Genomic DNA, 13,114 nt, shown 5'->3' on the forward strand with positions numbered 1-13,114 from the left:
AGAACAAGGTGGACCTCTCCTTGCTCCTCATCAGCTGGGATCTCCAACTAAACTATACCTTCAGTCCTCTCAGAAACCAGCACTGACAGGAATGAAGGTGTAGAATTAGGTGTGCCAAGTACTTGCGGGAAATCTGCTATTGCTACACCAATGTCCGATTGTAGCAGGCAAATTTCCCTACCCCAGTTGCTAAAACGACAAAAGGAATTCTGTCCCAGCCATCCACATGCTCAGCGGCTGAATGCTAGTTTGGCTAAATTGCTAGCACTCCAACTGCTGCCTTTTCAGCTGGTAGACTCTGCCCCCTTTCGAGAATTTGTGGTACCTCAGTGGCAGGTTCCCAAACGCTGTTTCTCGTAAGGCAATTCCGGCTCTCTACCGACATGTGGAAGGCAATGTCTTGGCCTCGTTGAACAGGGCGGTCAGCGGTAAGGTGCATATTACCGCTGACTCATGGTCCAGCAGGCATGGACAGGGACTTTACCTTTCTTTCACGGCGCACTGGGTAACCCTGCTGGCAGCTGGGAAGGATGCAGGACAGGGTGCAGAATTGTTGGAGCTTGTTCCACCACCACGCCTCCAAAATGCTGGTAGTGGTGATTCTGCCACACCTCTCTCCTCCACCCCTCCTCTTCTTCAACCTCTATGGCCTCTTTGTGTGCTGATTTGTCCTCAGAACCAGCGGTGCTCCGTAGGCGTCCTAGAGGCTACGCAAGCACTCAGGCAAAAAGATGCCATGTGGTGCTTGAGTTGGTCTGCTTAGGGGAAAGGAGCCATACTGGGGCAGAGATTCTGTCAGCTCTGCAGGGGCAGGCTCAAAGGTGGTTGATGCCACGCCAGCTTCAGTCAGGGATGGTGGTTTACGACAATGGCACCAACCTCCTCTCCGCCCTCCGACAGGGACACTTCACCCATGTGCCCTGTTCGGCTCACGTCCTTAATTTGGTGGTTCATCGGTTCTTGTGCAGGTACCCGGGCTTACAGGATATCATGAGACAGGCCAGGAAAGTCTGTGGGCATTTCCGCCGGTCATATAATGCCAGTGCTCGGCTGGCTGACCTTCAAAAGGAATGCAACCTGCTCAAGAACGGCCTCATCTGTGACATACCCACCAGGTGGAATTCAACGTTGGCAATGCTGCAGCGGCTGCACACGCAGCAGAGGGCCATCAACAACTACCTGTGCGAGTATGGCACCAGGACAGGGTCAGGGGAGCTTGACTTTTTTTCGCCACGCCAGTGGATCATGATCAAGGATGCATGCACTGTCCTGTCACCATTTGAGGAGGCCACGAGGATGGTGAGCAGTGACAGTGCATGCATCAGTGATACTGTCCCTCTTGTCTACCTGTTGGAGCACACGCTGCGTAGAATAATGGACCGGGCACTTGAGGCAGAACAGAGGGAGTAAGAGGTGGACTTCCTTACCTCTCAAGGCCCCCTTTATCCAGACAGTATTCCTGCGGACCAGCCGATCTCTCCAGGACTCTGGATCAAATGCCTCAGCAAACCTACGCTGCATTGCCTCCCTAATCCTGCAAAGACTGCGAAAGGACCCTCGGATTCGTGTGATCAAGGAGAGGGATTACTACTGGCTGGCAACCCTTCTTGATCCACATTACAAGGGTAAGGTTGCGCAACTTATCCAGCCGTCGCAGAGGGAGCAGAGGATGAAACATCTTCGGGAGGCTTTGCAGAAAGGTTTGTGCAATGCGTTTCCAGAGCATGGGAGGGTACAAATTCCTGGTCCTGGACAACGTGTTGCTGAGGCTTCGGTCAGTCACAGAAGGAGCGGTGGAGAAGGTGCCCCAAGTCCGCAGCCCCAAGGTATGATCGGTTCTAGCAATCATCGCCAGCGCCTGTTGTACATGGTGCAGGAATACCTAGGGGCAAGATCAGACTTGGAGACCTTTCCAACCGAAAATCTACTGGGTTACTGGGTCTTGAGGAACGTGTGCCCGTGAAAAGAAGGCGTTCTGGCGTGGAGCAGCAGCCTACTACCACCTCGAGAGCAGTGCCGTCCACCTCCAGGGCAGTGCCGTCCACCTCCAGGGCAGCGCCGTCCACCTCCAGCGCAGTGCCGTCCACCTCCAGCGCAGTGCCGTCCACCTCCAGCGCAGTGCCGTCCACCTCCAGCGAAGAGCCACTGCAACAAAGGCCAGGCACCAGTAGGGTGTCATCTCAGCCCCAAAGGGATAGAGGCCATGCCAGCCTACCCTATGCCCTTCAAAACCCCCTGTGGCTTCCCCCTAATTCCGGAGCAGCAAATATCCCCCCTTTTACCGCCCAGCCAGGTGTCCAGGTGAACACCGATAATTTTGTCATGCTCGATTTTTTTTTATTTGATTTTCACCGAAGACTTTCTATCATCCATTGTGGCCCAGTGCAACCTTTACGCACAGCAGTACATCGTAAGCAACCCTGGCTCTAGTTATGCCCGTCCCTTTGAGTGAAGAGAGCTTACCATAGCAGAATTTAAAATTTTCTTAGGCCTAACTTTTACAATGGGTCTCACAAAAAAAAACTAACCCCGTCCACCACATGCCACTCTTCTCTTCAAAAATGCCAAGATCAAGATACCTTATGATTTTGCGCTTCCTTCACTATAATGACAACACCCAGTGCCCTCCCCGAAATGACCCAGCATTTGACAAATTATTCAAACTTCGGCCACTCCTAAATTATTTCTCAGAAAAATTTCCCCAGCTATATACCCCCGACCAGAATATTTCTGTTGATGAGTCCCTTGTAAAATTTACAGGCAGGCTTGGCATCAAACAGTTTATCCCCAGCAAAAGGGCCCGATATGGGGTTAAAATGTATAAACTTTGCGACCGAGCCACGGGGTACATTTACGCCTTCCGGGTGTACGAAGGCAAGGACACCCAACTGCATCCCCCTGAATGTCCAGAATATATTGGAACCAGCGGCAAAGTTGTCTGGGAGCTCGTTTATCCACTGCTTGGAAAGGGGTACCACCTTTATGTGGATAATTTTTATACTAGCTTGCCCCTCTTCCGCAATCTTCACCGGAGGGACACCCCAGCATGTGGTACTGTAAGAACCAATAGAAAAGGCTTCCCGCAAAAATTGGTCAATGAAAGGCTACGCCGAGGGGATACGGTGGCTTTGCGGAACCAGGAGCTATTGGCTGTCAAGTGGAGGGACAGACGAAACGTCCACATGCTGACGACAATCCACAATGACACCTACGTGGAAGTCCCAAGAAGAAACGGCCCAGTCCAGAAACCTGCTTGTATTTATGATTACAATTTATTTATGGGGGGAGTGGACTTCAACGATCAGATGATTGAACCCTACCTTCCCACAAGAAAATCCCGTCACTGGTATAAAAAAGTGTCCATTTATTTTTTCAGTTTGGCCATGTACAACACTTACGTAATTTACCAAGAATCTACTGAGACCCCCGTATCCTATCTGCAATACCAGGAACAAGTAATCTCCTCCCTTTTGTACCCTGAAAGCCCACCAGAAAATATTCGCTCTGATTCCGTGAGCAGACTCCACGAACGCCACTTTCCTGACAAAATCCCCCCCGTGAAACAGGCCACAGACGTCAGAAAAAATGCCGGGTGTGCTCCAGAAGAGGAATTAGAAGAGACACCACGTATTATTGTCCCGATTGTCCTTCCCAACCAGGCCTCTGTATAAGTGAATGTTTCCGCCGTTACCATACTTCTCTACAATATTAGGGAAGTATGGTAAACGTAATTCTCATTTCCTGTAATTTTCCTCCACACCCCTTATGCCACTGCACTGAACCTGATTTACCTCAGCCTTCTCCGGAATCGACCCTGGCCTGTTATACGACCAAGCTTCTGCCTAACACTAAAACTGTACCTACCTCTGCCTTCTCCGGAACTGACCCTGGCCTGTTATACAACCAAGCTTCTGCCTAACGATAAACATACCTCTGCCTTCTCCGGAACTGACCCTGGCCTGTTATACGACCAAGCTTATGCCTAACGCTGATTTGTACCTACCTCTGCCTGCTCTGGAACTGACCCTGGACTGTTTGACCACGTTTTTTGCCTGCCTCTTGGACTGAACATTTACCCTGCTATGCTAGTGGGAACACAGGGGTCTCACATATGTGAGGGGCTCCAGAAATGTTTTTCTGGATGAAGAAATCTAATTTTTTAGTTTTCTCATTCCCAGATTTAGGGTCTGGAGACTCAGAGGCTTCAAAGAGATTTGGGTGGGAGAAGCCTCTACCCCTGTCCCCATTCTTTCCTGGTCTGCTACTTGGACCATGTTCCTGCTTACTACCAGGACCAATATTTTGGCACTGCTGGCAATGTCTCTACGTGCACTGACCCTGGACTGTACAAGGACATTATCCCTGCCTGTACTATGGACAATATTCCTGCCCGCTGCCTGGACAATTCCATTCACTGTGGATGACCACGTCCCTGCCTGCTGCCTGGATCAGGGCTCTCCTCCTGTGGACAACTGCACTACTAAAACTACAGGTAATCTTTTGTTTACCCTTTGCTCAGCAGAATGTATTTTAGGGTGTAATTCTTGGTATGTTCATGCTATGTGTTAGAAATATGAAGGGCCTTCAAAAATGTGATAGATTGTAAGGAAATTAGATGTGTAATTTATGCTCCTAGAACGCCTGAATGTGCTACTTCAATGTTGCGCCTCTGTATGTGGCCAGGTTGTGTAAAAGTCTCACACATTTGGTATCGCCATACTCGGAAGGAGTAGCAGAATATATTTTGGGGTGTCATTTTTGCTATGTACATGCTATGTGTCGGAAATATCTTAGAAATGGACAACTTTGTGTAAAAAAAATGCGTTTTCATTTTTTTTCCACATTTTCCACAAACTTCTGGAAAAAAATGAACCATTCAAAAGACTCATTATGCCTCATAGATTATACGTTGGGGTGTTTTCTTTCCAAAATGGGGTCACTTTGTGGGCGTTTCCATTGTCCTGGTGCTCTAGGGCCTTCAAAATTGTAATAGGTGGTTGAGAGATTAGATGTGTAATTTATGCTCCTAGAACGCCTGAATGTGCTACTTCAATGTTGCGCCTCTGTATGTGGCCAGGTTGTGTAAAAGTCTCACACATGTGGTATCGCCATACTCGGAAGGAGTAGCAAAATATATTTTGGGGTGTCATTTTTACTATGTACATGCTATGTGTCGGAAATATCTTAGAAATGGACAACTTTGTGTAAAAAAAATGCGTTTTCATTTTTTTTCCACATTTTCCACAAACTTCTGGAAAAAAATGAACCATTCAAAAGACTCATTATGCCTCATAGATTATACGTTGGGGTGTTTGCTTTCCAAAATGGGGTCACTTTGTGGGCGTTTCCATTGTCCTGGTGCTCCAAGGCCTTCAAAAGTGTAATAGGTGGTTGAGAGATTAGATGTGTAATTTATGCTCCTAGAACGCCTGAATGTGCTACTTCAATGTTGTGCCTCTGTATGTGGCCAGGTTGTGTAAAAGTCTCACACATGTGGTATCGCCATACTCGGAAGGAGTAGCAGAATATATTTTGGGGTGTCATTTTTGCTATGTACATGCTATGTGTCAGAAATATCTTAGAAATGGACAACTTTGTGTAAAAAAAAGGCGTTTTCATTTTTTTTCCACATTTTCCAAAAACTTCTGGAAAAAAATGAACCATTCAAACGACTCATTATGCCTCATAGATTATACGTTGGGGTGTTTGCTTTCCAAAATGGGGTCACTTTGTGGGCGTTTCCATTGTCCTGGTGCTCCAGGGCCTTCAAAAGTGTAATAGGTGGTTGAGAGATTAGATGTGTAATTTATGCTCCTAGAACGCCTGAATGTGCTACTTCAATGTTGTGCCTCTGTATGTGGCCAGGTTGTGTAAAAGTCTCACACATGTGGTATCCCCATACTCAGGAGGAGTAGCAGAATATATTTTGGGTGTCATTTGTGTAATGTACATGCCATGTGAGAGAAATAACCTGTTGTGATGACAATTTGGTGTGAAAAAAAATAAAAATAAAAAAAATCTTCATTTTGCAAAGAATTGTGGGAAAAAATAACAACTTCAAAAAACTCACCATGCCTCTTACTAAATACCTTGGAATGTCTACTTTCCAAAAAGGGGTCATTTTGTGGGTATTTGTACTTTCCTGGCTTGTTAGGGTCTCAAGAAATGAGATAGGCCTCAGTACATCAGGTGTGATCAGATGTGATCAATTTTCAGTGATTGGCACCATAGCTTGTAGACTCTATAACTTTCACACAGACTAAATAATATCCACTAATTATTTTTACCAAAGATATGTAGCAGTATAAATTTTGGCCCAAATTTATGAAGAAAAATTACTTATTTGCAAAATTTTATAATACAAATGAAGAAAAATGCATTTTTTTACAAAATTTTCGGTCTTTTTTCATTTATAGCACAGAAAATAAAAAACCCAGAGGTGATCAAATACCACCAAAAGAAAGCTCTATTTGTGTGAAAAAAAGGACGAAAATTTCATATGGGTACAGTGTTGCATGACTGAGTAATTGTCATTCAAAATGTGAGAGCACCAAAAGCTGAAAATTGGTCTGGTTAGGAAGGGGGTTTAATTGCCCAGTTGTCAAGTGGTTAAAATTTGCACTGTTGATTTCTCACTTTCGAGTTCCATAGACTTTAACGGTGTTCGAATGTTCGCACGAACTTTCAGTCTGTTCGAATGTTCTGGATGCGAACCGAACTGGGGGATGTTCGGCCCATCCCTAGATGTGATCTGAGTTGGTCTATCCAATTCCGTAGCTGATAGTAGTAGTATTGATTCTCTTATTGCCACCCGGGACCATCTTTATACCTGGCAGAACAGGTCGCCGCCCACGTCACTTCCGCTCATGCATGCGCAGAATTGCCTCGGCCGCCATCTTGGGAAGGGCAAGGGAGAACCGAGGGACTAGAGTGCCCAGCCAGAGGGGCACAACCCACAACCCAGTGTGTGCTGCCATGATGCGACAGGAAGACTGGAAATTTTGAGGAAAAAAAAACAATATTTTCTACTTTCTGTTATAAAACATATCCAATAATATCAAAATCATGAATTTAGGACAAACTGTATTGTGCTACATGTATTTGGTAAAAAAAAAATCCCAATAACGGTATATTAATTGTTTTGTTTGTTGTGAAGGTTATAATGTCTACAAACTATGATATATAATATATATATATATATATATATATATATATATATATATATATATATATATATATATATTGTATGTTATATAATATTACATATTATAATTATAACCATAATGCAGGACTCGGCCCACGTCATTGGATTTTATTGACAGCAGCGGGAGCCAATGGCTGCGCTGCTATCAATCTATCCAATCAAGAGCCGAGAACCCAGGACAGAGAGACAGCGCGTCCCCATGGGTCAAGTTCTAGGGCTCAGGTAAGTAAAACGGGGTGGCTGGGGGGCCGGTTACTGCCAGAATTTTCTTCACCTTAATGCATAGGATGCATTAAGGTGAAAAAACATGTAGGTTTACAACCCCTTTAAATAAATTTTTTTTTTTTTACATGTCCCCGGAGCAGTACAGCAATGCTGTACCCAAAAAATTTGCGTCCTTTTTTTCCCCACAAATTTCTTTTGGTGGTATTTTATCACCTTTGCGGTTTTTGTTTTTTGCGCTATAAACAAAAAAAGAGTGACAATTTTGAAAAAAAATCAATATTTTTTCCTTTTTGCTATAATAAATATCCCCAAAAATGTTTTTAAAAAAACTAATTTCTTCATCAATTTAGGCCAATATATATTCTTCTACATATTTTTTGTAAAAAAAACCCCTCAAAAAGCGTATACTGATTGGTTTGCGCAAAAGTTATAGCGTCTACAAACTATGGGAAAGATTTATGGCATTTTTATGGCATTTTTATGGCATTTTAATTTTTTTACTAGTAATGGCGGTGAGCTGCGATTTTTAGCGGTACTGCGACATTGCGGCAGACAGATCGGACACTTTTGACTCATTTTTGGGACCATTGACATTTATACAGCAATCAGTGCTATAAAAATGTACTGATTACTGTGTAAATGTCACTGGTAGGGAAGGGGTTAATACTAGGGGGCGATCAAGGGGTTAACTCTGTTCCCTAGTTAGTGTTTCTAACTGTATGGGGATAGGACTGACTGGGGGAGGAGACATATCGCTGTTCCTACTTAGTAGGAACAAACAGTAGGTCTCCTCTCCCCTGACAGAACACACAAATCTCTGTGCTGGCTCTCGTGCCTGCGACCCCCTGGCGGCTTAAGGGAACAAAATACTCCTACGGGGTTTCGCCCAGCTGTGCCATTCGTATATCGATGTGAGTCGGTTGGCAAGTGGTTAAACAAAAATACATTATGATTTTTTTACACTTTTTAAACTTTTTATCCTTTTTTAACATTGTTTTCTTTTTTACTATTTTTTTTTTTAACTTCCTGTCATCAGAGTAGTTTAGTGGCATCATAGTGACACTGTATTACCGTGTGTGTGTGTGGGGGGGAAGGTGAGCAGGGATTTTTTTTTTACAGTGTGATTGCTGTTACAGTAATGATCCCTGTAACAGCAATTGTTTGAACTGTCATGAATGACTTTCATTCATAACAGCTGTGCTTACTCTAGTGATGCTGTGATTAGCTCACAGCTATCACATTATAAAGGGTGCTGTGATTGGTCTAGGTATCGTGTGACAGCTGTCATTCATAACAGTTTTGCTTACATTGCGATCACACTCACAGTGGCCGGGTACTGGTAACAGAAATTCATTGTGTTTGGTGGACACAGCAGTCACAGGAGTGGCGCACTGCTCGCCCTGGGGCAACGTATATGTATGTTGCAAAGCCTGGTTTTGCTGCCCACCCTCAGTAAAAGTACTGTGGGCAGGAGAGCGATTGATTAAATATTCAGCAGCATCACAATGATTAAAAACATTAATTTAACCACATGGGCAAATAGGCTGTTCACTTTGCAAGATGCAGGGATATTTTTCACAAAGCTTAGTGACTGAGGTGAATCTCTTCTGACTTCCATTATCCAATCATGTTCAAGCAACAAATGCTGTTTTTTTTGTAATTCATTTATTTAACCATAAGTTGCAATATAGAAACCAAAACAAAGGTATTGCATGATACAATTATGTAAGTAGGCTGGCTAAACATCATCCAAAATACAAAAACAGCTCAACAAATGAATGCTGTTTTTTTAACTGTCCTTGCACACGTTTGAATATTCTTTACAAAGTAAAATTTCACCACATTCACTAATTCCCTTGCGTAGTGCAACGTCCCTTGCAAAATGAACAGTGTATTTGCCTTTAGTACATCAACTCCAAGAGGGGGAAAACACAAACTGTACTATACTATACTATACTATACCTTATCAGAAGACACAATACTCTATTTTTATCTACTAAACACTTTTAAGTTAAATAGTACTATTATTACTTAGCAAACAAAGATTTTGAGTATTTGCAAAATATCTTTAGGTAAAGAGAAAGGTGTGGAAAACTTTAATTATTTACAAAATTATTTTTTTCAGAGCCACAGTCGTACAAACAGGGATGGTTTTCTGGACTAATGTTGGTAGTCCAACACTTTCATATGTGCCCACAACACAACCAGCAACACAACCAGTTCCACGGTAAGCACCACTATCATATTCGCTTCCACATGAGACCTGGCTGCAGAATACAGGAGGAGGCAGCTACAAGACCAGTTACCCTGCAAAAGGAGAGAGAGCAGCAGTGACCTGTAATGTATGTAACAAGGCGCAGGTCGCCATGGCGACAATAAAAATTGCATCCTGGTGCCTAGGCTGCTACCCGAATGCTACACACACCCCGTGTGTGCCCACCCCCCCCGCTATGTATCCCAGGCTCCACTTGCCCATTTGCGGTACCGGGACCTCACAAATGTGCTTCTGGAAGAATGGTCAAACATTCCCATAGACACACTCCTAAACCTTGTGGACAGCTCTCCCAGAAAAGTTGAAGCTGTTATACCTGCAAAGGGTGGGCCAACTCAATATTGAACCCTATGGTCTAAGACTGGGATGCCATTAAAGTTAATGTGTGTGTGTATAGGCAGGTGTCCCAATAGTTTTGGTAATATAGTGTAGACAGACAGAGACTTTTTTTGTTTACAGTTCTGAGTTTTAATTGTGATACATTTTATGTTACAGACCCTGAATTTTCAAGCATTCCTGTTCTGTGTTGTCGTGGGCATTCTTTCTTGGTACAATGAATGCTGGTAGTTTTCTTCAAAACAAAAGGAGCAGTGCCTCAAATGTACAGTCAATACAGTATATCTATGATGATGATATATCAATGGCAAGATGACTGTGGTAATACAGGATGCTAGCAAGGCTTGCACTGTAAAGTGTATTGTACATATAATGCAACAAATTTAAATAAAACACTGCTGTTTTGCCTCCATATCTGTTTTGCATTTGTAACTATTTTAAATAGGTACTGAAACCTAAATCAGAGAGAAGTTGTATCAACAAATTGCTTAGAGAGGTGCACTGAAATTGTATCAATGGTAATAAATTATATTTGTTTATAACCATGCCAAGGCGGTTGTAATTTGCTTATGCTAAAAGAAGTATGTGATTTTCTAATGAGATGTGGATATAATTATATTCATGCATGATTTAAAAAAAATGAATAGTGGTTTCGTGCTCATGAAATACAAAGGGAGATATTTGTCCACTTCTAGTATGGTAAATGCTTGATGCTTAAAGCAGAACTTCACCCCACCATATTTTACATTTTCTTTTTTAGGAGTGCGTACCTAGTTTTGACCAGTGCCCCCTCTCCCACATCTGCCCAGATTGCCTAGGCAAACTGAGTAGGAGTTTGGCTCCCCCCTCCCTGCCTGCAACCTTCTGGGATGCATCACAGGTCCCAAGAGGCTGCAGGACCATTCACAGTGTGCAGCACGGCTCTCGCATGCGCAATGGACATCCAGGTGTAAAGCCACAAGGAGTCATAGCAGCTTTCCCACAGCTAACACTTGAAGACTAGTGAAGAACCGGCCCAGGTATGGACAGCGCTTGATGCCTGGACAGGTGAGTGTTTATTAACGACTTGCCGACCGCCGCATGTACATATACGTCGGCAGAATGGCACGGACAAGCAAATGGGCGTACAGGTACGTCACTTTAAATTTGCTGCCGTGTGGTCGCGTGCGTCCCTGAGTGTGATCTTGGGTCCCGTGGGCTCTATGTCCGCGGGGATACCCGCAATCGTCTCACGGAGAGGAAGAAAGGGAAAATGCTGATGTAAACAAGCATTTCCCCGTTCTGCCTAGTGACAGGACACCGATCACAGCTCCCTGTAATCGGGAGCGGTGATCAGTGTCATGTCACACATAGCCCCCTCCCCCCACAGTTAGAATCACTTTCTAGGACACACTTAACCCCTGCAGTGCCCCCTCCTGGTTAACCCCTTCACTACCAGTCGCATTTACACAGTAATCAATGCATTTTTAATCACACTGATCGCAGTATAAATGTGAATGGTCCCAAAATAGCACCAAAAGTGTCCGATCTGTCCACGCAGTCATAATAAAAATCGCTGATCGCCGCCATTACTAATAAAAAAAAAAATTATTAATAAAAATGCCATAAAACGATCCCCTATTTTGTAGATGCTATAACTTTGGTGCAAACCAATCAATAAACGCTTATTCAATTTTTTTTTACCAAAAATATGTAGAAGAATACGTATCGGCCTAAACTAACCGACCGCGCAATTATCAGTTAAAGCGAAGCAGGGCCGAATCGCAAAAAGTGCTCTGGTCTTTGGCCAGCCAAATGGTCCGGGGCTTAAGTGGTTAAACGTCAGCTGCTGACTTTTCATTTTTGGAAACCTGGCTTTAGAACCTCTTTGAAGAGGCAGCTGTGAAAGCTGTATCCAAAAAAATCAGATAGAGGGCAAAGGACTAGTCACAAGTATTTTTCATGGTCTTCCTGCAACTGGTCTTTCACCCAATACTGACTTACCTTGATCAGCAGCGTGTCTCTATGTGGTAGAGGCAGGGCTTTGCTTCCTTATGTAAGAGTTGCTCCCCTGATGACTGGTGATCTGACGACTGATGGAGGACTTATCAAGCAGCAGTAAGAGAGGTGCAGAAGGCATAGATCCACAGAGTTATCCAACACCAGCTAGCTCTGTGTGAAAGAACAAATGACCTCTTAAAATGTATCTATAGCCAAAACTTTTTTCATTTTGAAAGGGAGGTTTACAACCCCTGCCAGGTTTTAGTGCTATCCAGGTCTTGTTAGAGAGAGTTTTCCTCATTTTCTATTCTAGGGAAACCCATAACCAAACAGGAAATGAGGGAAAATTTGCAACAGGGATACAGACAATAATAAAAGCATTAAAAGCTAGCAAAGGTTCTAGCATAATCCTACTTAGCTTAAAAAAACACAGTGTACTTCTGTGTAGTCATTGGAGAGTTTCTTTCACATACTGTCTGGTTGTCCTTAGGACAGTGAGTAAATGTTAATCTCTTTAATAATGGAGCCCTGAACAGCAATTAAACTCTGGGGGTTGGGGGATTTTTAATCCTTCCCCACTTTAAAACCAAAAGACAAAAGATTTAAATCTAAACTCTGTTCACAAAAACTTTTAGATGTATTGTTTTGTATTCCACATTGTGTGCACCAATGCCTTTGCAAACTCAGATATTACCATTTAAAGTAGTGGTGACATTATCACTGGGTTGTACAAAGCCTGCGAAAGGATCAAAGCTTTGGAAGAGACACACTACAGACTGCCTGCAGATAACTACAGGAGGGGGGCACCTCCAAGACCAGCCACTCTGCACAAGGAGAAAGAGCAGCAGTGACTAGACATGTGCATTCGTTTTCGTCCAAATGCATTTTCATCCGAATTCCGGGGATTTTTGTGTTTGTTTAACAAATAATAACGAACGTGCAGTATCCAAAATCCAAAAGATCTGAAATAAAAAATGCTTTATTTTCGTATCCATTATATTTTCGTATCGTTGCAACAACAGTTCGATTCAGATAGATAGAAGATTCCACATGACGGTGACAATAGCGATCTGTGTCTATCGAACCTGCGGTTGAAT

At 43.5% G+C, this 13,114-nt stretch overlaps 1 long non-coding RNA gene across 1 annotated transcript in view; it reads left to right on the top strand.

Moving 5' to 3' along the window:
- The window catches only part of LOC141102542 (uncharacterized), a 37,310-nt gene extending 27,654 nt beyond the window's left edge, over positions 1-9,656 (top strand). The window contains exon 3 of the long non-coding RNA XR_012235139.1: positions 9,555-9,656. This is a non-coding gene — a long non-coding RNA (uncharacterized lncRNA). The remainder of the gene's footprint in view (positions 1-9,554) is intronic.
- The last annotated feature ends 3,458 nt before the right edge of the window (positions 9,657-13,114 follow it).

Source organism: Aquarana catesbeiana, linkage group LG07, assembly GCF_042186555.1.
Source record: "Aquarana catesbeiana isolate 2022-GZ linkage group LG07, ASM4218655v1, whole genome shotgun sequence".
Lineage (NCBI taxonomy): Eukaryota > Metazoa > Chordata > Amphibia > Anura > Ranidae > Aquarana > Aquarana catesbeiana.